This window comes from Aquarana catesbeiana, linkage group LG02 (genome assembly GCF_042186555.1).
Source record: "Aquarana catesbeiana isolate 2022-GZ linkage group LG02, ASM4218655v1, whole genome shotgun sequence".
Lineage (NCBI taxonomy): Eukaryota > Metazoa > Chordata > Amphibia > Anura > Ranidae > Aquarana > Aquarana catesbeiana.
The window spans coordinates 616,534,858-616,557,902 of NC_133325.1; the positions used below are offsets into that span (position 1 = coordinate 616,534,858).

At 42.8% G+C, this 23,045-nt stretch overlaps 1 pseudogene; it reads left to right on the plus strand.

Annotated features, from left to right (window-relative positions):
• The first annotated feature begins 12,792 nt into the window (after positions 1-12,792).
• On the plus strand, positions 12,793-21,154 carry LOC141127615 (cold-inducible RNA-binding protein B-like; annotated as a pseudogene).
• Positions 21,155-23,045: the final 1,891 nt, after the last annotated feature.

The following is a 23,045-nucleotide window of genomic DNA, read 5'->3' on the forward strand; positions in this document are numbered from 1 at the left end:
GTGGGACTTTATGGGAGCCTAGCCACGTACAGGACCCCGAAAACCAATCACCGCCTTCGGGCTTTCTAAGAGTGTAAAATGGTGATTTCACTACTCACTAACTATCACAGTTTTGGAGGCCCTTAAATGTCAAGCTAGCACAACCCCCCCACCACAAATGACCCCATTTTGCAAAGTAGACACCCCAAGGTATTTTATAAGAGGCATGGTGACTATTTTGCAGCTCTCATTTGTTTTGGAAATTGAAGAAAGAAAATATATATTTTTTTTTTCAATTTTCAAAACTTTGTGACAAATAGCGAGATCTGCAAAATACTCAACATGCCTCTCAGCAAATAGCTTGGGGTGTCTACTTTCCAAAATTGGGTCATTTGGGGGGGTTGTGCTATCTGGGCATTTCATGGCCTCTGAAACTGTGAGAGGTATTGAGGTGTGAAATCAAGAATTTACGCCCTTAGAAAGCCTGAAGGCGGTGCTTGTTTTTCGGGGTCCTGTACCCGGCTAGACTGACAAAAAGTCCCACACATGTGGTATCCCCGTACTCAGGAGAAGCAGCAAAATGTTTTTTGGGGTGTAATTTCACATATGCTCATGACATGTTTGAGCAATATATCATTTCAATGACAACTTTGTGTAATTTTTCATTTACTTGCCTCTCAGCAAATTCCTTGGGGTGTCTACTTTCCAATATGGGGTCATTTGGGGGGGTTTGTACTGCCCTGCCATTTTAGCACCTCAATTATTGAGATAGGCAGTAATAAACTAAAAGCTGCGTAAATTCCAGAAAATGTACCCTAGTTTGTAGACGCTATAACTTTTGCGCAAACCAATAAATATATGCTTATTGCATTTTTTTTTTACCTGAAGTGGTTAAGCTCTCTAGGGGGGTGATGGCAGGAATGTTTAGGGGTATGGCTTATATTTCTGTTGTTTTTAGTACTGAAAGCAAAAAGAATTATACTCTTCAAGCTATTAGGGTTGAGACAAAAAACATTAAAAACAATAAACATTTAGTGTTGTTGTGTTGAATTATATGACATCATCAGACAAGGGCTATATAAGCTGACTTATTTGTGTTTTCAAAAGGTCATGGTGAATTAAATAAATTGTGATGCCTTCACACAACTCTAAAAGCATAACTTAATACAGTTGCTATATTGCATTGAGTTAAATCGTACATCCAGACAGCTGATTTAAGCTGGCCTTTTAGTGTTTTAATAACATGAAGTTTACTGCTAAAGGTGCCATAGTTAATGGGAATGCTCAGAATTGCACAGTTCTATATGATTTTTGTAAACTATTATGTTTTAAAAGTGTTACAGACAGTCCAATATATTTTTCTAATGCAAATAGTTATAAAAAGCAGTTTATGTTACATGCATTTAATGGAACTTGTAAATTTGCTCCACAGTACTGTGCGTTATGTAATCATTTTTCACATATTTTGCTCATATGTCAGAAGTTAAGTTTAAAAAATAGTAGGCATATCTTACAGAAACAAAAGTGGAGGTGATCATGGAATTATCAACCCTTGGAATTTTAGATACCCTGCTACTTTAAATGGATGTATAAAGGTTATACAAGGAGAATAATGAGAGTGGGAACAGTACGCTTTTCAGTGTGTGAGAAGCAGAAAGACTTGGGGCTGATCACAGTATTTGCTCACACTACTGTCAGGCCCATCAAGTGGAAAAAATCATAAGGTTGACTTTAGCTCATTCATAATAAAATTTGAGATTGAGAGATAACAGTGAGGAAAAAAGGCAATGGTGCTGATTTACGATTTAAGAATTTATGAATTGTGATTGTAAGGAATGACACGAAAAACATAAAAAAATAAATACAATGAAACGAAAATGAACACATTTTTCGGCAGTGCACAATAACTACATTCTATAATGTGTTACTAATGATAAAGTCTTGAATACTATATCCCCTCTTTTCCTGTGTAAAGACTGAGGAGAAGAAAGCATTTAGTACAGTTGCCTTCTTCTTATCATTTGTAACTAACTTCCCCGATCATCCTTTATGGGACCAATGTGCTCTGCCCTCACTTTTACCACTTCCCACCCGGCACATAAACGGCCGGGTGGGAGCTCCCTCCTTCTGACTGGATGTTCCCGAACATTCTTCAGAAGGAGCGGGATCGCGCGAGCATGCTCCCGCGCAGCCGGACATGCCGCATCTCGGAACGGCAGGAGGGCAATGTGATTTGCCATCCTGATCCGCACGATGGCTATGTCTAATCACAGCCATCGTAAAGTAAACATGGGGGAGGGGTTGCATCTGACAGGGGATCGCGCTGCCACGTGCCCACTCAGCGGTGCGATCCCGATCTGCCTGTGCCCCCCAGAGACAGTGCAGTGGTACAACACAGGAGGGCCCTGTGATTGGCCCCCCTGATCACATGACGACTGTGTCCAATCACAGTCGTCATGTAATGTAAATAGAGAGCGGTTGTAACTGCTCTCATCTCTTCCTCTCCTCACACAGAGCCTGTCAGTGAGGAGAGGAAAAGAGATCTGTGCTGCAGCCGGGAGATCAGTGAGTTTTATAGCTGTTTGTCTGCTGTTTACCCACTGATCACCCAGCTAGTGTCCCCAAAACACAGTGTCCCCAAAACACAGTGTCCCCAAAACACAAAACAGTGAAAACACCTGTCATACAGTGAACATCTGTCCGTCAACAACTGGCACATCTGTCCGCCAACAGCGGGCACATCAGCCCGTCAACAGCTGGCACATCAGCCCATCAACAGCTGACACATCAGCCCATCAACAGCTGGCACATCAGCTGCCCACCATCATCAGGCACATCTGCCCGCCATCATCAGGCACATCTGCCCGCCAATCATCAGGCACATCTGCCCACCAATCATCAGGCACATCTGCCCACCAACATCAGGCACATCTGCTGCCCACCATCAGGCACATCTGCCCCTGGCCATCAGGCACATCTGCCACCCGCCATCTGACACATCTGCCGCCCACCAACATCTGGCACATCTGCCACCTGCCAACATCTGGCACATCTGCCGCCCGCCATCAGGCACATCTGCCACCCGCCATCTGCCCACGATCAGGCACATCAGTCTGTCAACAGCTGGCGCATCAGCCCGTCAACAGCTGACACATCAGCCCGTCAACAGCTGGCACATCAGCCGCCCACCATCATCAGGCACATCTGCCCACCATCATCAGTCACATCTGCCCGTCAATCATCAGGCACATCTGCCGCCCACCATCAGGCACATCTGCCGCCCACCATCAGGCACATCTGCTGCCCGCCATCAGGCACATCTGCCGCCCGCCATCAGGCACATCTGCCGCCCGCCATCTGACACATTTGCCACCCTCCATCTGACACATCTGCCGCCTGCCAACATCTGGCACATCTGCCACCTGCCAACATCTGGCACATCTGCTGCCCACCATCTGGCACATCTGCCACCTGCCATCTGGCACATCTGCCACCCGCCATCTGCCCACGATCAGGCACATCTGCCCACCAACATCAGGCACATCTGCCTGCCAACATCAGGCACATCTAGCCACCCACCATCTGGCACAGCCGCCCACCATCTGGCACATCTGCCGCCCGCCATCTGACACATCAGAGTAGCGGGGAATTCTCTCCGTCAGACTCACATAGCGACTATGAGCCAGTGGAAAGCAGTGGCTCCGAGATGGAAACAGAGGAAGATAGAATACTAACAAGGAGAATCAGGAGAAATGAGCAGGAGGAGACATTCACCAGCAGTGCAACACTCCAGGGCATCCACCAGCAGGCATCCACCAGCAGCGCAGCACTCCAGGATGATATGCAGGCATCCACCAGCAGCCCAGCACTCCAGGATGATATGCAGGCATCCACCAGTAGCGCAGCACTCCAGGGCATCCACCAGCAGGCATCCACCAGCAGCGCAGCACTCCAGGATAGGCAGGCATCCACCAGCAGTTCTGCAACCTTCCTAGAAGATAGGCCAGATGCTAGCAACGGAGCATCCCATCAACGAGCCCATAAGTGCCCATACTAGCCTCCCAGATGTTCTACTGTATCCAACATGGCTGCCCGATACGTCAGTAGAACCTGTAATTCCCCTTTTTACAGCCCAGCCAGGCCCCTTTAGATGCAGACGGAAAATGTAACCCCACTTTATTATTTTCATTTATTTTTTACCAATGATCTCCTAACCTACAGTACCTGACCGCGAGATTGTGTTTCCAGCGCAATACCATCGCGCTGGTTCTCGGCGACAGGGTACTGTGCATGTCGTGCTGGCTCACTCTTTGGGAAAGGAAAACTCTTTTCCTTTCCCGATGAGTGACAGGCAGTGCTGACAGCTGTCAGCTATGAATCCTGAGGGGGAATGCCGTGCCAAATTTTAAATGAAAAAAAACAGCATGGGTTCCCCCAAGGGGCATACCAGGCCCTTAGGTCTGGTATGGATTGTAAGGGGAACCCCCTAAGCCAAAAAATCGGCGTGGGGGCCCCCCAAAATCCATACCAGACCCTTATCCGAGCACGCAGCCCGGCCCTCCTGAGCCATACCAGGCCGCATGCCCTCAACATGGGGGGGTGGGTGCCTTGGGGGAGCCCCCACCCCAAAGCACCTTGTCCCCATGTTGATGAGGACAAGGGCCTCTTCCCGACAACCCTGGCCATTGGTTGTTGGGGTCTGCGGGCAGGGGGCTTATCGGAATCCGGGGGCCCCCTTTAATAAGGGGGCCCCCAGATCCCGGCCCCCCAACCTATGTGAATGAGTATGGGGTACATGGTACCCCTACCCATTCACCTAGGGAAAAGTGTCAATAAAAAAAAAACACAGTGCATAGGTTTTAAGAGTAATTTATTAGGCAGCTCTGGGGTCTTCTTCTGACTTCGGGGGGTCTTCTTCCGACTTCTCCTGGTGTTCCACCTCTTCTCCTGGGCCCCTCTGCTATCTTCTTCCAGATCTTTTGCCAGCGGGGGCCCGGTCTGCTGCCGCTGTCTTGTTGCCACTGTCTTGTCGCTTCTTCTCTTCTTCCGATGTTGACACGATGCTCTCTCTGGCTGGAATGCTTTGTGCAAGAGAAGAGAAGAAGAGAAGAAGTGACGAAGCGACAAGACAGCAGTGACAAGACAGCGGCAGCAGACTGGGCCCCTGCTGGCAAAAGAGCTGGAAGGAGATAGCGGAGGGGCCTGGGAGAAGAGGCAGAACACCGGGAGAAGTCGGAAGAGGACCCCCCAAAGTCGGAAGAAGACCCCGGAGCTGCCTAATAAATTACTCTTAAAACCTGTGTACTGTGTTTTTTTTTATTGACACTTTTCCCTAGGTGAATGGGTAGGGGTACCATGTACCCCATACTCATTCACATAGGGTGGGGGCCGGGATCTGGGGGCCCCCTTATTAAAGGGGGCTCCCAGATTCCAATGAGCCCCCGCCCGTAGACCCCGACAACCAAGGACCAGGGTTGTCGGGAAGAGGCCCTTGTCCTCATCATCATGGGGACAAGGTGCTTTGGGGTGGGGGGCCCGCAGCGCGCCCCCCCTCCCCCAATGCACCCACACCCATATTGAGGGCATGGGGACTGGTACGGCTCAGGAGGAGGGGGGGTGTTTGCTCGTCCCCACCCCTTTCCTGGCCGGCCGGGCTGCGTGCTCGGATAAGGGTCTGGTATGGATTTTGGGGGGACCCCCACGCCGATTTTTTGGCATAGGGGTTTCCCCTTACAATCCATACCAGACCTAAGGGCCTGGTATGCCCCTTGGGGGGAACCCACACCGGTCTTTTCATTTAAAATTTGGCGTGGCGTTCCCCCTCAGGATTCATACCAGACAGCTGTCAGCACTGCCTGTCACTCATCGGGAAAGGAAAAAAAATTTTACCTTTCCCGATGAGTGAGCCATCTCGGCGCTTGCTCCCGCGATGGGGCTCGCAGGTGTCAAATCTCGCCGATAAATGCAGCGAGATTGACACAATATCGCGGTCACCTACTGTACATTGTGGAGCAATGTAATCTATACGCCAGCCAACATTTAGCCAACAATCCAAGTTCTTCATATGCCCTTCCTTTTGTTTGGAAACCCCTCACCGTGGAAGAATTTAAAATTTTCCTTGGCCTAACCCTCAACATGGGGCTGACAAAAAAATTAACTCCTTTCCTACTGGTCTACCCAACCTATCCACCACATGCCAGTCTATTCATCATTGATGCCCAGAACCCGTTATGAGATGATTATGAGATTTTTACACTTCAACAACAATGCCCAATGCCTACCTCGAAATCATCTCAGTTACGATAAATTATTTAAAATTCGGCACCTAATGAATTTTTTTTGCGCCAGCTTCAAGCAGATGTTTACCCCTGAAGACTCAAAATAAAACAATACCTCCCCTGTAAACACTTTATAATTTATGAGGGAAAAGACAGACAGCTAAACCCCCCTGGATGCCCTACCTACATGGGAACAAGTGGCAAAATTGTCTGGCAGCTGATCCAACCATTGCTTGGGAAAGGTTACCACCTATATGTAGACAATTTCTACACTAGTCTCCCACTTTTCTGCCATTTGTACTTAAAGAACACTGTGGCCTGTGGGACAGCATGGACCAACCACAAAGGCTTCCCACAGAGATTGGTCCCCAAGAAATTGAAGCAGGATGAAATGGCTAGTATGCGGACTGAAGAGGTACTAGCGGTGAAGTGGAGAGATAAAAAAAGAGATGTCTACATCCTTTCCACAATACATGATGACACCTTGGTGGAACTTCAGAGAAGAAGAGGCCCCATACAGAAGCCAAAATGTGTGCATGAGTACAACCTATACATGGGGGGGTAGATATGAACAACCAGATGATGCAGCCCTACTTGGCCACCAGGAGATCACTGTTTTGGTACAAGAAAGTCACCATTTATTTGATGCAACTTGCCCTATTCAATTCATATGTTATTTTTTCTAAGGGCACCCAAAGTTCCCTAACCTATCTAAAATTCCAAGAAGACATTGTAACAGCCCTTCTCTATCCCCAAGGCCAAGCCCCTCAACTAATTCGCTCAGATTCATTAGCCAGACTCCATGAAAAACACTTTCCCGAAATCCTCCCTCTTACCCAAACAGGTCGCAAACCCCCCAAAAAATGTTGTGTGTGTTCAAGTAGAGGAATTCGCCGTGACACTCGATACTACTGTCCCCAATGCCCCTCCCAGCCAGGCCTCTGTATTGGAACGTGCTATCAGAACTATCATACTTCACTACACTATTAAAGTAAAGTGAAGATGATTTTTTTCCAGGTTTCACTATCTGCCATTTCTATGAATGACCCGGACTGTTAACGACTATGCCTCTGCCAAACATGGTTCTGCCTACAACGTGAATTGACCCGGACTGTTAACGACTATGTCTCTGCCAAACATGTTTCTGCCTTCAACGTGAATTGACCCGGACTGTTAACGACTATGCCTCTGCCAAACATGTTTCTGCCTGCAACGTGAATTGACCTTGGCCTGTTAAATGACAATGCTTTTTGCCTGCCTCCTGAACCGATCATTTGCCCTGCCACTGTACAGCACAGGGGTCTCACATATGTGAGGGGCTCCAGAAAAGGTTTTCCAAGTGGAGAAAACATTTTTCTCCGAGTTTTTAGTTTTCTCGGATTAGGGTCTGGAGACTCGGAGGCTTCGTAGAGATTTGGGTGGGAAGAAGCCTCTACCCCTGTCCTCAGGTCTTACCTAACCAAGGCCCAATGTACAAAGTGCTGCCTGCTGCCACCTGAACTGGTCATGCCTCTGCCTGCCACCTGAACTGGCCATGCCTTTGCCTGCCACATGAACTGGCCATGCCTTTGCCTGCCACCTGGACTGGCTATGCCTATGCCTGTTACCTGAACTGCCTGCTAAACCTTGGACTGTACTGAACCATGTTCATACTTTTCCATATCTGTCTGCTGCCTGGACAATTCCTGGACATTTCCTTTGGCTGTCTGGACAAATGCTTTGACTGGAATGGTATTCCTGCCTGCTAAAACCACAGGTGAGCTTTTTTTTTACCTTTTTGCTCAGCAGAATGTTTTTTGGGGTGCAATTCTTGGTGTGTACATACTATGTGTTAGAAGCCTGGAGGTGCTACTTGCATGTTGGGCCTCTGTATGTGGCCAGGTAGTGGAAAAGTCTCACACATGGTGTATCGCCATACTCAGGACGAGTAGCAGAATGTATTTTGGGGTGTCATTTTGGCTATGTACATGCTATGTGTAAGAAAGATCTTCTAAATTGACAACTTTGTGAGAAAAAAATAGGTTTTCATTTTCTTTCCACATTTTCCAAAAACTTGTGTAAAGAAAGGACATGTTCAAAAGACTCATTATGCCTCATAGAATATACATTGGGTTGTTTTTGTTTTTCCAAAATGGGGTCATTTTGTGGGTAATTCCATTGTCCTGGTGCTCCAGGGCCTTCAAAAGTGTGATAGGTACTCAGGAAATGAAATGTGTAATTTATGCCTTTAGAACGCTTGATGGTGCTATATGGATGTTGGGCCTCTGTATGTGGCCAGGCTGTGGAAAAGTCTCACACATGGGGTATTGCCATACTCAGGACAATTAGCAGAATGTATTTTGGGGTGTCATTTTGGCTATGTACATGCTATGTGTTAGGAAGATCTTCTAAATTGACAACTTTGTGAGAAAAATAGGTTTTCATTTTCTTTCCACATTTTCCAAAAACTTATGGAAAGAAATGACATGTTCAAAAGACTCATTATGCCTCATAGAATTTACATTGGGTTGTTTTCTTTCCAAAATGGGGTCATTTTGTGGGTAATTCCATTGTCCTGGTGCTCCAGGGCCTTCAAAAATGTGATAGGTACTCAGGAAATGAAATGTGTAATTTATGCCTTTAGAACACCTGATGGTGCTATATGGATGTTGGGCCTCTGTATGTGGCCAGGCTGTGGAAAAGTCTCACACATGGGGTATTGCCATACTCAGGACGAATAGCAGAATGTATTTTGGGGTGTAATTGCAATTATGCCTGCACCGTGTGTGAGAAATAACTTGTAAATATGACAATTTAGTGAAGACAAAAAAAATATATATATCTTAAGTTATGAAGGGAATAAAGGGATTTTAACGGTGCAAGTGAACTAGACATAAAAAAGTTTTTTCCATAAAAAATAAAATTTTTAATTCAACCATTAAAAAACATACAGTTTGTACAAAATTCATGAAATTTCAATTTGAATAAAAACACAGTGGTCAAAAAGGGTTAGGGTGTACAAATAACTTTAGGAGATGATATATAGTTGCATACTAGCCCAACATGTTTCGCATTGTCGCTTTATCAAGGGATATGCAAACTGAAGATGACATCATTTAACAGATAACACACATATTAACCATAAACTAGCGCAATGTCGTCTCCGAAATAGCATTGAAAAAATGCTTACCCCCACAATGACCCAGAAAACTTTTGTCGCTACCAGCATACACCAACCAATCACAAACATTACGAGGCCCTCAACTCATGGCCACTCACACGATTGTTTCTACGGCACCTTCCACTGCGGTCACTGCCTCTCCCCTTCACTTGAGCACGGCCACCAAGGTAAGCAACGTTAATGCAATTATTTCTCCTTTAGGCACACCAGTACCAGCTGATTTTAAGCTAGCACCCATTTTTTTAGGGAAGGACCAAGAAACAGCATAAGTCCAGACCCTGACCCAGCCTCACTTATTTCAGACTCAATACCGAATGAGCAAGAATTATCTATTATCAATCTCTCTTCTCACACTTTAACGAGACAAGAGGAACAGGTTCCCAAATTAGGTTTAACTTTTTGCCCTGATTTCCAAGTAGATAAATTCCATCTTATTAAAGATCTCCACCTATTTGCCTGGAGACTTTTATATAAAGTTATCTTTGATAAACCTTTACGAGAAACCTGCTCAAATGACATGATCTCGAATATTCAAGAGAGCATGGAGGAACAGCAAGCGCTTAGGGACTTGTCAGCACTATGGGAGTAGGGAAACACCGACGACGACATCTCCGGATGTCTGTATCCACCGGATTTGTCGGTCGCTGGTGTGTCCTCCCCCCCCCCACAGTCCTTTAAATCCAAGTCTAGGGATTTTCCCCTCTTAAACACCAATCCCAATATTTGGGCGTTTGTTAGACAAACCTCCCAGGCTATTGAAGAATTTAATTTTCGGTCCTCTGGAACTCCAAATCTGAATGTCGAACAAAAAGCAGCTATTAAATCCCTTGAATCCAATCAGGGACTAGTAATCAAGCCCGCGGACAAGGGCAGCAACTTGGTTATTATGGAGGTATCACAATATGGCAGTATGTGCAACAAGATTCTATCCAATTGAGAGTGGTATCGACCTATCTCGAAAACTTTAATACAAAACTTCTATACAGAATATTACAACATCATCTTCAGAGCATACCATAAGGGCATTATAAATAAAAACACCTGGGATTACTTAAATGTAAGGGACCCACGGATCCCTACCTTTTATGCCTTACCTAAGGTACATAAATCTATTTTGGAGCCCCCTGGACGCCCATAATATCAGGATGCCTATGCCTTACGGAAAATGCAAGCAGTCTAGTCGATAGCTATTTACATCCCCATGTTACCTCTCTTTCCTCCTATATCAAAGACACCATCGATTTATTAAGAACTATTGAAGGCATTTCACTTCCACCAGGTACATGGCTGGTGGCACTCGATATTGAAAGTCTTTACAATACCATCCCCCACAGTAAAGGCATTGAAGTAGTGAGAAACCATTTATTTGAAAGAGGCCCCTCCTTTGATAAGTATAATGAATTCGTTTTGGAACTCCTTGATTACATCTTAAGACACAATGTCTTTATGTTCAACTCTTCCCACTACCTCCAGGTGCAGGGGGTTGCGATGGGGACCAAATGTGCCCCATCGTATGCCAACCTGTACCTGGGGGGGGGGGAAGGTTGTATTTTCCAGAGACGACCTGGCCCATTACATGGAAAGGGTCGCCTCATGGTATAGATTTTTAGACGACGTGTTGATATTTTGGTCTGGTTCTAAGGCAGAGCTAAACGATTTTCTGAGATTGATTTCCAACAACGACTTCAATCTTAACTATCAAGACTTATCAAGACTTAACTATTTCCATTGACACTAAGGGCAAATTGGACTCGTCATTGTACAGAAAACCCTCCGCTGGTAATACAATCCTCCACACGGATAGCTCACACCCAGATTCACTTTTAAGGAGTATCCCTTACAGCCAGTACTTGCGTCTTAAACGCAACTGCAGCAAGGATTCAGACTTCCAGGTAGTTGCAAAGGATCTATACAGGAGACTGCTCTCTCTGGGATACAGCCATTCATGCCTTAAGAGGGCATATAATCGTGTTAAGGCCCAGAATAGAGACTTTAATATTTTCAAACAAACCCCCCAAAAAATTGGATACAGTTAGACTAATTACTCGTTATTCCAATCAACATAACGAGATTAGAAAAATTCTAACTAAATTTTGGCCACTCCTATCAGCTGATCCAATAGCCAGGAAATATATAAATTAATTCCCAGAGATAACGTTTAGACGAGTTCCTTCATTAAAGGATCACCTAGTTCACAGCCACTTCAACGAAGCTTCCCTTAATAATAACCCAACTAATATAGGCATCTCTCCATGTGGTAAATGTGACATTTGCAAATTTGTAGACAATAAATCTCGTTTTTTACTCCCCAATGGGAAGTGGCATTCGATTAAATCTAACGTGACTTGCCAAATCCCGGGCATAATTTATCTGGCTCAATGTGTCTGTGGTGGCTTTTATGTCGGAAAGACAAAGCGACCTTTTTTCAAACGGATAAGGGATCATATAAACCCTATCCTCAAAAAACAAATGACAACTGCTATTGCCAGGCACGTCGGTATATGTCACAACTTTAATCCACATACCATTAAATTCCTGGCCTTGGAGCACATCCCGCTGGAAGAAAGAGGGGGCAGTGTCGATCGTACACTGCTCCAGCTTGAGGCCCGCTGGATCTACACCCTTAGGGCCACTGACTTCCCGGGTTTGAATGAGAGCTTGAGTTACAAGTCCTTCCTATGAATCTGTTTAGCGACCCATGTAACATCATTTATCCTTCTTTTTTACTTTTCATTAATTTTGTTTTTCAGTCTCTATTTCCCAGCATAACCTGTGTCTTTTTTCATCTGACACTCACCCTTCTTCCCTTGTGTCCCCCCCCCCTTTTTCCTCCCTCCCTAATAGTCTCCAATTTTAGTTTGAATATATTATTTTCTTTTTTCTCATTATGAATCGCCTGTATTTACAAGCACATAACCTTTGATTTAGATATATATCTAAATGTGTATTAAACTTAATGTTTGTAATTAATTGTTTATTTTGTGTGTTTTTTCACAGCGCTTTGTTCCTCTGATTTACTGATCGGATTGAAATGTGTGTGGTCCTTTTCCATCCGATCGGTTGCCTCTCTGGTTTCCCTTTGCCAGGTCGCTCCCAGCCCACTTCCCTCACCGGTGTCAGGGTGGCCTATCGCAACCATACGGATGCCCGGGGCACATCCCTGAGATGTGCCCACATTGCACTGCGCTCCCTGGGAAATCAATTCCATCAGTGGGTCACCTCTGTGCCCCGCTTCCCATCCCTGCAGTCCGGGTGGGGCGGGGCGGCGCACTAGGCCGTCATGCGTAGTTACTGCGCATGTCGGCTCTGGTCGTGGCCGCTGTGCCCCGTGGGACTTGTAGTTGAGATGGGAATCTTGGTCCCCGGGCATGCACAATGGCGCCTTCACGTCCGCATCGAGCTGGTGACGTCACACGCCAACTTGATGGGGGACAGCACTTAAGCCGGCTCATCTGACAGTCCAACCTGTCAGTGCCGGAGGATGGAGCTCATTTTTCAGCAGTGCTAGTGACTGGTAAGTTTACCACACACTGCTCTACAAATACCAATCTGCGTTAATCTCCTATTTACCATTCATTATCCTTGTGTCTCTTATATTTTTGTCAGTGATTTATTTAAAGAGCGGATTCTCCTTTTCTAACTTGTTAATAATGAGACAATGTGTCCATTACCATCCAGTTAAGTTTTACTGGATGATGAATACTCAAACCTCGGCTACCAATTTTAGCTTCACTATATTCTACTTGTTTATATTTCCTAGTCTCTCAAATTAACTCTTTACCCCCAGAAAAGTCCCTTTTCCTATGATTGTGTTTCTGCTTTTTTATCAGCATTACTGAATCACTTCCTGTAACTACAACCTAATAGACATTGATGACTGCCTCCACCTTACAGGTGCTGCTCTGACCAATCAATTGAGTAAGTGCTTGTGAGTTCTTTCACCCCTGAGCCAATTAACTCTTTCTTATCCTCCGTGATTATTGATCAAAAACTTGATCAAAAATCTCAATAAGCTAATATTTATATTGACAGCTATAAAACTTAGTTATATATTTACTCGTTTAACCGCTTGGCATCCGCGCTATAGCCGAATGACGGCTACAGCGCGGACCTACATTCCCGGGAGGACGTCATATGACGTCCTCCCCTGTGCACGCTCCCTGCGCGCGCCCTACAGGGCGCGCGCCGGGCGCGTTGTGATCACCGAGTCACTGAGACTCGGCTGATCACCGATCTGTGTAAGGGGCCGGTCCCGGCCCCTTACCATGTGATCAGCTGTCAGCCAATGACAGCTGATCACATGATGTAAACAAAAGATCGGTAATCGTTTTTTTTTTTACTCACGCTGACAGCGCGAGTAGAAAAAAAAGCCGATCACCGGATCGGATGTGAGGGACATCGGTCCCCAAGTGGAAGAGGCACATCTGCCTCATCAGTGCCCAATAAAAGTGCCACCTAATAGTGCCCACAGTGCCACCTAATAGTGCCCACAGTGCCACCTAATAGTGCCCACAGTGCCACCTAACAGTGCCCACAGTGCCACCTAACAGTGCCCACAAGTACCACCTATCAGTGCCCACAAGTACCACCTATCAATGCCCACCTGTAGTGCCAATCAGTGCCACCTGCCAGTGCTGCCCATCACTGCCACCCATCAGTGCCCATCACTGCCACCCATCAGTGCCCATCACTGCCATCTATCAGTGCCCATCACTGCCGCCTCATCAGCGTACATCAATGAAGGAGAAAAATTACCCGTTTAAAATTTTTTAAAACAAAATATAAAAAAATAAACTTTTTTTAAAAAAAAAAATCAGTTTTTTACATTTTTTTAATAAAAAGTAAAAACCGCAGAGGTGATCAAATACCACCAAAAGAAAGCTCTATTTGTGGTGAAGAAATGATAAAAATTTCATTTGGGTACAGTGTTGTATGACCACGCAATTGTCATTCAAAGTGCGTCAGCGCCGAAAGCTGAAAATTGGTCTGGATAGGAGGGGGGTTTAAGTGCCCAGTAAGCAAGTGGTTAACATCACCAAATAGTTCCCCTTGTGTCACACTGAACTTTATAATCCATATACAGCTCCACCTTTCTGTCCCCTGTGGTTGCACATTTGGCCTCATCCCGGTCCTGGTCCAGGTTGGTGTACGCTGGTAGCGACAAAAGTTTTCTGGGTCATTGTGGGGGTAAGCATTTTTTCAATGCTATTTCGGAGACGACATTGCGCTAGTTTATGGTTAATATGTGTGTTATCTTGATTTCTTGTGCAAATCATAATGTCAATTTTTGCAATTTTTATTTTTATTTTTTCTAGAACCAATAGGAGTGTTAAATGATGTCATCTTCAGTTTGCATATCCCTTGATAAAGCGACAATGCGAAAAATGTCGGGCTAGTATGCAACTATATATCATCTCCTAAAGTTATTTGTACACTCTAACCCTTTTTGACCACTGTGTTTTTATTCAAATTGAAATTTCATGAATTTTGTACAAACGGTATGTTTTTTAATGGTTGAATTAAAAATTGTATTTTTTATGGAAAAAAACTTTTTTATGTCTAGTTCACTTGCACCGTTAAAATCCCTTTATTCCCTTCATAACTTATAATCATGTTCAGGGATGTGGTGCCTAAGTCTTAGGGTGTTTTACCCATATTCGGAACCAAAACTTTAGTATATATATTTCTTAATTTTCCAAAGCATTGTGGGGAAAAAATTTCAACTTCAAAAAATTCACTATGCCTCTTACTAAATACCTCAGACTGTCTTCTTCCCAAAAAGGGGTCATCTGGGGGGTTATTGTACTGTCCTGACATTTTAGGGCCTCAAGAAATGAGATCAGTGCATTAGGCTATCAGTGCATTAGGATTGATACATTTTCAATAATGCGTAGCATGGCTTGTAGACCCTATAACTTTCACACAAACCAATGATCATACACTTATCAGGATTTTTTTTTACCAAAGACATGTGATAGAATACATTTTTGCCTAAATTTTCGATAAAATTTAATGTTTTTGGTTTCTTTTAAAAGGGAAAGTAGAAAATTTTGGGTTTTTCTTCAAAATATTCGTTCTTTTTTCACTTATATCACAAAAAAGAAAAAATGAAGTGGTGAATAAATACCACCAAAAGAAAGCTCTATTGGTGTGAACAAAATGATAAAAACTTCATTTGGGTACAGTGTAGCATGACTGAGTAATTGTCATTCAAAGTGAGAGAGCACTGAAAGCTGAAAATTCGTCTGGGAAGGAAGGGAGTGAAAGTGCCCAGTATTGAGGTGGTTAATAGTGTAAATATACAGGCGGTCCCCGGGTTACAAGCAAGATAGGGTCTGTAGGTTTGTTCTTAAGTGGAATCTGTTTGTAAGTCAGAACAGGTACATTTTTTAAGTGTAGCTCCAGCCAAAAAAAATATTTTTAAGCTTATTGGATAGCATAGGTCATGGTAACGTTTGTTTTGCTGTATGTGCCCCTGTTCAGAAGATTTCACCTCACTTTCTGTCCCAATGACAATTGGATTTTGAAAATATTGGGTTGTTGTGGAAACAAGCCTTGGTAATAAAGCAACAGTGGAGATACCTTTTTCCCATAATAATAATAAGGAGTGAATTTCCCTTCCAAGGGGCAGATACTGTATCCTCCCACTTCTCCCTACGTTTGCAAATAGGAGTCATTTGTAAGTCGAATGTTTGTAACTAGGGGACCACCTGTATTTAAAAATTTGGCGGGGGATTTTTTTTTTTTTACCCTCCTCTGCTGTGTGTCTCTCATGGTCGATTTTAGCTGCCCTCATTGCGTTCTTACATGTCTTATTGCATTTCTTGTAGTGTTAAAATGCCGACAATGACCCCTCTGCTTTTTATAATTAGCCACTTCAATACAGGACATTTTCACCCCCTTCCTGCCCAGGCCAATTTTCAGCTTTCAGCGCTGTAACATTTTGAATGGCAATTGTGCGGTCATGCAACTTTTGTTATTGTTTTGTTAAATTTTTTGTTAATTTTTTCCCCACAAATAGGGCTTTCTTTTGATGGTATTTGATCACCTCTGTGGTTTTTATTTTTTGCGCTATAAACAAAAAAAGAGCGACCATTAAAAAAAAACACAATATTTTTTTCTTTTTTCTATAATATATATCCCAATTTAAAAAAAATAAATAAAAATGTCTTCATCAGTTTACTCTGATATATATTCTTCTACATATTTTTGGTAAAATAAATCACAGTAAGCGTATATTGATTGGTTTGCACAAAAGTTATAGCGCCTACAAAATAGGGGATAGATTTATGGCATTTTTATTATTTATTTATTTAATTTTTTTTACTAGTAATGGTGGCAATCTGCGATTTTTGTCAGGATTGTGATATTGCGACACACAGATCAGACACTTTTGACACTATTTTGGGACCACTGACAATTATACAGTGATCAGTGCTAAAAATATGCATTGATTACTGTATAAATGTCACTGGCAGGGAAGGGGTTAACACTAGGGGGAAATCAAGGGGTTAAATGTGTTACCTAGGCAGTGATTCTAACTGTGGGGGGGGGCTGACTGGGGGAGGTGACCGATCAGTGTTCCTATATACAAGGAACACACGATCTGTCTCCTCTCCACTGACAGGACGTGGGTCTGTGTGTTTACACACACAGATCCATGTCCCTGCTCTGTGACAAGCAATCATGGGTGCCTGGCAGACATCACGGCCATCGGGCAGTGCATCGGCCCCCGAGTGATGTGGGGCGCGTGCGCTCCTTAGACAGCAAGGGAGCCGAGGACATCATATGATGGCCACCCGGGATGGCAGAGCCACCTTGCGGCCGTCATATTATTATGCACAGGAATATATCTTTTTATGTTAAATTTAAGCCACTCAGGTTTAACCTTTGCTCTTTTACATTTGTTGCCCATTGGAATACACTGGATAATACCTTTATTTAAAAGAGATTGATTTTTTTTTTTTTTTTTTTAAGAATCAGACTTACGTAGGTGGATGCAGCATCAGTATGATGCTGAATCTGTCCCCCGGCTCCTCTAACACTGATGAGAAATAGACATGTGCACTGCCAAAAAATGTGTTTGTTTTTGTTCTAGTTTCATTCGTTTTTCTTTTGTTTTTTGGGTCATTCGTTATGATTGCAATTTGTACAATCGAACATTCTTAAATTCGTAAATTAGAAAATTCGGAAATTCAAAACTCCGAAAATTCGAAAATCTAAAATAATAACTAACTAATAATAAATTAACTATTACTAACTATTAAATTATAGGTATTGGAATTTCCTTTCAAGTTTGGTTGTTAGTGAAGGTAACGAATACGAATTTATCCGAAGTTACGAATTATCCAAAATAACGAAACAAATGGAACAAAACAAATTAATAATAAATAATAGCATAATAATAAAAACTTTTTTTTATTATTATTTATTATTCATTTATTATGTTTCATTCAATTAGATATGGCATTCGTTATTTCAGATAATTCGTAACTTTGGATAAATTTGTATTAGTTACGTTCACTAACAGCCAAATTTGAAAGGAAATTCCAATACCTATAATTTAATAGTTAGTAATGGTTAAGTTATTATTAGTTAGTTATTATTTCAGATTTCCGAATTTTTAAATTTACGAATTTATAAATTTACGAATGTGCGAATGTACAAATTTACGAATTTTCGAATATTCAAATTTACAAATATTCAGAAAAAATTGTTAAACGGGTTTTTGTTAATTCAGATATTTCTGAATTAACAAATTTGTCAAAATTAGTTAAAAAATTAATTAGAAACAAATTGCACATGTCTAATGAGAAACTAAGCTCCTTGAAATGACAAACTAAGAGATCTATAGTATTAACAAAAGCAGCATGTTTTACACATAGTTAGGCATACATTTAACCCCTTGATAGCTCTAGATGTTAACCATTCCCAGCCAGTGTCATTAGTACAGTGACAGTGTATAGTATTATAATTGATCCCTGTATTATTGTCACTGATGATGTCAGTGGCAGTTATTCAGTTCCCCCCAGTGTCGGTCAGTGTCAGATTGCCCACTGCACTATCGCAGTCCCATTACAAGTCCCTGATTACCGCCATAAGTAGTAGAAAAAAATTTCAGTATATCTACCATAGTTTGTAGGAGCTATAACTTTCATGCAGACCAATCAATATACACTTATTGGGGTTTTTCTTATCAAAGATATATAGCAGAATCCATTTTGGCCAGAATTTATGAAGACACTTTTTTCTAATTTTTTTATTGAATATGTTTTATAGCAAAAAGTAAAAATATTGGGTTTTTTTTCCAATTTTTTTTCATTTATATCACAAAAATAAAAACCCAGTGATGATAAAATACCACCAAAAGAGAGAAAAATGTATATCAATTTTGTTTGGGTACAGTGTTTCATGACTGCACAATTACCAATTAAAGTAGCATAGTGCTAAATAGCAAAAAAATGCCTGGTCATGAAGGGGGTAAAATCTTCCAGAGTTCAAGTGGTTAAAAAATTAGAAAATGCAGTGACCACAACATTAAAATATATTTATATAACCGTACTTTGGGGTTGATTTACTAAAACTGGGAAGTGCAAAACCTGGTGCAGCTCTGCTTAGAAACCAATCATCTTCCAGGTTCTATTAGCAAAGCTTAATTGAACAAGCTGAAGTTAGAAGCTGATTGGCTACCATGCACAGCTGCACCAGGTTCTGAGTGCTCCCGTTTTAGTAAATCTCCCTCACTGTGCTGTATACTTCAGTTATTATTTAAATAATATACAAAATGAAATTGTGTCTCAAAACTGAAAACATTTAATTTACAAAATCATACACTATTGTCTCTAATCTTATGTATTCCTTTAATAGCTGCAATCTATAAAAGTAGATAACATTAGATGTTTGCAATTTTAGGAAAAATAATGTTAGCTTGAATACAAAATTGTTTTCCTTCTCATGAATGAAAGTAATTTACTGGTAGAACTGCTTGTGCTGCAAGTATTGATTGGTGACAGTTAGCAGCGTTTCTCACAATCACTCCCCCTATAAGGCCTAATTAACACAGGCATGCTTGTTGAAAAAGATAAAACTCAGTGTCCAGTGAAATTAATGCAGTGCTATGTGAACATCGTTCACCTAATAGGCAAAGAATCAACTTTAAGTGGCTGTAGAGACAGAAGTACTGTTCAGAGCAAAAATGTTTATCATGGAAAAATAAATTTAATACATCAAGGATTCTGCAAGGGCATAATAAAAATATGACAAAGTTTTTGTATTATGAATGCATTGAGTATTTTTTTCTTCTTTTGATTATTAGGGTGGGTCATTATTGTATAATATTAAATTGACATAAAGCATTTTTTCTTTGTAAGATTGAAAACAAGGAAACATTAAAATATTCATAGACATTGTTTACACATGACACAACAGTGCTTTGCAAATTTTATTTGGTCCACACTAATTATTGGCTATGCAGATTTAAAACTTTAAGCAAATCTGTGTTCCAACTGTTATATCATCATGTACATTTCACAGACAGATTTATGTAGGATACATGTACAGTGCATTTACTCCAAGACCATAGGATTTGACCTTCAGATGGCATAATAGGTCACACTAGAAATGCCCCAGCCCACCGACTTTATAAGTTCCCAACCTCAGGATTGGTTATTTTCAGGTGTTTCTGGAAATAACTTGGGTGCCAGTAGCTTTGCAAAACTCAACACACTGTTTGTGATGGTAAATACTAAATATACACTTCCCTAATATCACCATTTGCTGTCATATATATATCTACAGATACAGTGCTCTATGCATTGTTACACAATTAACAATTCATTGCTAAAATGTTTTACTAAAAAAGTGACAGTGCCTCAGTCTTCATATTAGAAAGTCCAATTTGTGCTATGCATCAGTACTTTGGTCAACAAAATATGTGCCACATAATGTGTGTTATCTCCTCCTCCTATGTTTTTGCCAAACTGTCCACTTTGTGCAACTAACTCTCCAGTTTCCATCTAACCTAAAAAAGCACTTGTCTGTATTTTTATAAACAATTTGAGTTAAATGTTCTCCTTGGTTCACCTCAGGTGGCCCTCATTTAAATGGGAGGCAAAAGTAAAAGGGGAGAATCTAGATTGCATAAAACCTTTTATTAAAATATTTGGTTAAAACACAGTTAAAGTGGTTCTAAAGGCAGGAGGTGTTTTATCTTAATGCATTCCATGCATTAAGATAAAAAACTTCAGTGTGCGACTCTGCAATGCTGTTTTCTATGTGATCGTTGAGCTGAATGTGGATAAGATCTCATCACGTCATCTAACGAAGGAAAGCTGTTTGTTGGAGGTCTGAGCTTTGATACCAATGAGCAGAGTCTTGAAGATGTATTCGGTGAATATGGACACATCTCTGAAGTAGACACAGTCGGAAGACTGTGGATGGTCGTCAGATTTGGGTTGATCAGGCTTGGAAGTCCTACAACGACAGGAGAGGAGGCTACAGAGGCAGCACATCTGGAGGAAGAGGGTTCTTCTGTGGAGGCCGAGGACGTGGTGGTGGTGGTGGATATGGAAGCAGCTGGTTTGATAACCGAAGTGGAGGAGGCTATGGCAGTGGATCCCATGATTATTATAGCAGTGGCAGGAGTCAAAATTATGGTGATCGCTCAGGAGGAGGAAGCTCCTACAGAGACAGTTATGACAGCTATGCCTCACACAATGAGTAAAATACCTTCTTGACTCAAGATGTCTGTAAGAGAAGTCTGGTTAACAGATGTGCATTGGCGCACAGGCGCGAGCACACCTGTAAGAGAAGCCTGGTTGACAGACGCGCATTGGTGCACAGGGGCGGGCACACCAGTGTGTGCACAAAGAATGACATGTACTGTACAATGACATGTGCACATGCACATATTGGCACCAGTCAGCCTATTTAAATGGACCAATGACACATACACATTGCTGAGTGGTCTTTCAGCTTGTTCCTGCTTACCTGTATGTTGATCTGTTCCAGTTTCCTGTGTTTGACCCGGCTTTGCCTGAACCTTCCCTTGGACTTCTGCCTACCTACCTGTGACCCCGGCTTGTTTTTGACCCTGCTCCTGCTTGATGCTTCTGTACCTCGCTGCCCGAATGTGTACCGAACCCGGCTTGTATCCTGTTTTAGCTTCTGCCTCATGTTCCTGTACCTGCTCTGCCCAGCTGTTGATGACCACCTGACTTATGTTTCAACCATGCTTCCACCTGCTGATCCAGCGACACGGAGTTCCTGTTCTCAGTGTCTTTCCAGTGATCTGCAGCCTTTGGGTTTTTGCCAAGGCCCAGCTGGTGCCACCTGCTACATTGGCCCTCGTGCCACTCTGTATCCTTCACTCCCTGTCATCTCTACCAGGGGCGTTATACAGGAGGTGCAAGAGAACCCTCTCTACAGCTCGATCTCTACCAGGTACATGACATCGTCCTTCCAATGGCTATTTATAAACATTTTTGGAGCTTTGTTGAATAAATATGTACTATTTTGTTCTATTTGTCTTCACTTTCAATAAAAATATTTGATAATTGCCTCAAACTGTGAAACAGCTGTCCTATCTGCTTTTATTCATTTTTTTAAATTATGTTGGCCCTGTTGTATAATGTTTGTGTCACAGAACAGCTGCGGAGCTGATCTGTGTCTCACCTTTACTGCTGTAGGCCAGCTGGCTCCTGTTGTTCCACTAGCTTGTGTTCAGCTCTGTGCACTCTGCAGCTATGGGTGTCGCCGGCCACACCTGTTGCCTAATATATGATTCCTTCCTGCTACTTCCTGTCCAGCCCTCATGTGCTTCCCTATTTAAATCCCTTCTAACCAGCTACTGGTTGCTTGAGCAACATTTGTTTTTTAGCTCCCTTCGTATAACCTGCTTTAAACCTGACCTCTTGTGAACTGATCTCTTGTGTACCGCCCCGGCTTGTTCTGATTACATTGTCTGCAGCCCACCCTGACCTTGGCTCGCTATCCAGCTCTCCTTTTGCTTCAACTATCCATCCTCGTCTGACAGTGTCTTCTGGTACTTCCCTAGTGAGCAGGGTAAACCCGGGGGTCGTGACCTGGGGTCAGCACGCAGCTAAGCCCAAACCCTTGTGAGGGGGTCCCTGGCAGAATAACGGCTGGCCCTTAGACTCCACGCCCTGGGGATCCCATGTCACCTGCTCACCTGTGGGCTCACTGTAAGTAGTACCGTGACAGTTTGTAGTGACGGGCACATTGCTTGTCATTTTGCTGTTTCCCTAAGGCTCATTACATAAGTTTCCCTTAAGTTATGTGGAGTGCAGTGGAGAGGATCCATTCCATCAGCAACAGATTCTGGTTGATAGTGCTTTTTGAGGCATTAGTTGTTGCTGTTGGATTTGATCTTCGATGCAACATGGGCTTTTGAGTTTCCTGTTGCTGTACATACTGCAGGGGTTTATGGGCCCCAAATGCTTTTTATATTACCCTGTGGACACATTCCTTTAGTGTAACAAGGTAACTCAGAGCCAGGGTGCACTGTAAATAGTGGCTTAACCTCCTTGATATACCTAAAGAGAACCACCTTCACAATCTCTCCAGTAACATTTGCTTAAGAAATTTGAAACCATTTGTTTATACTGGTT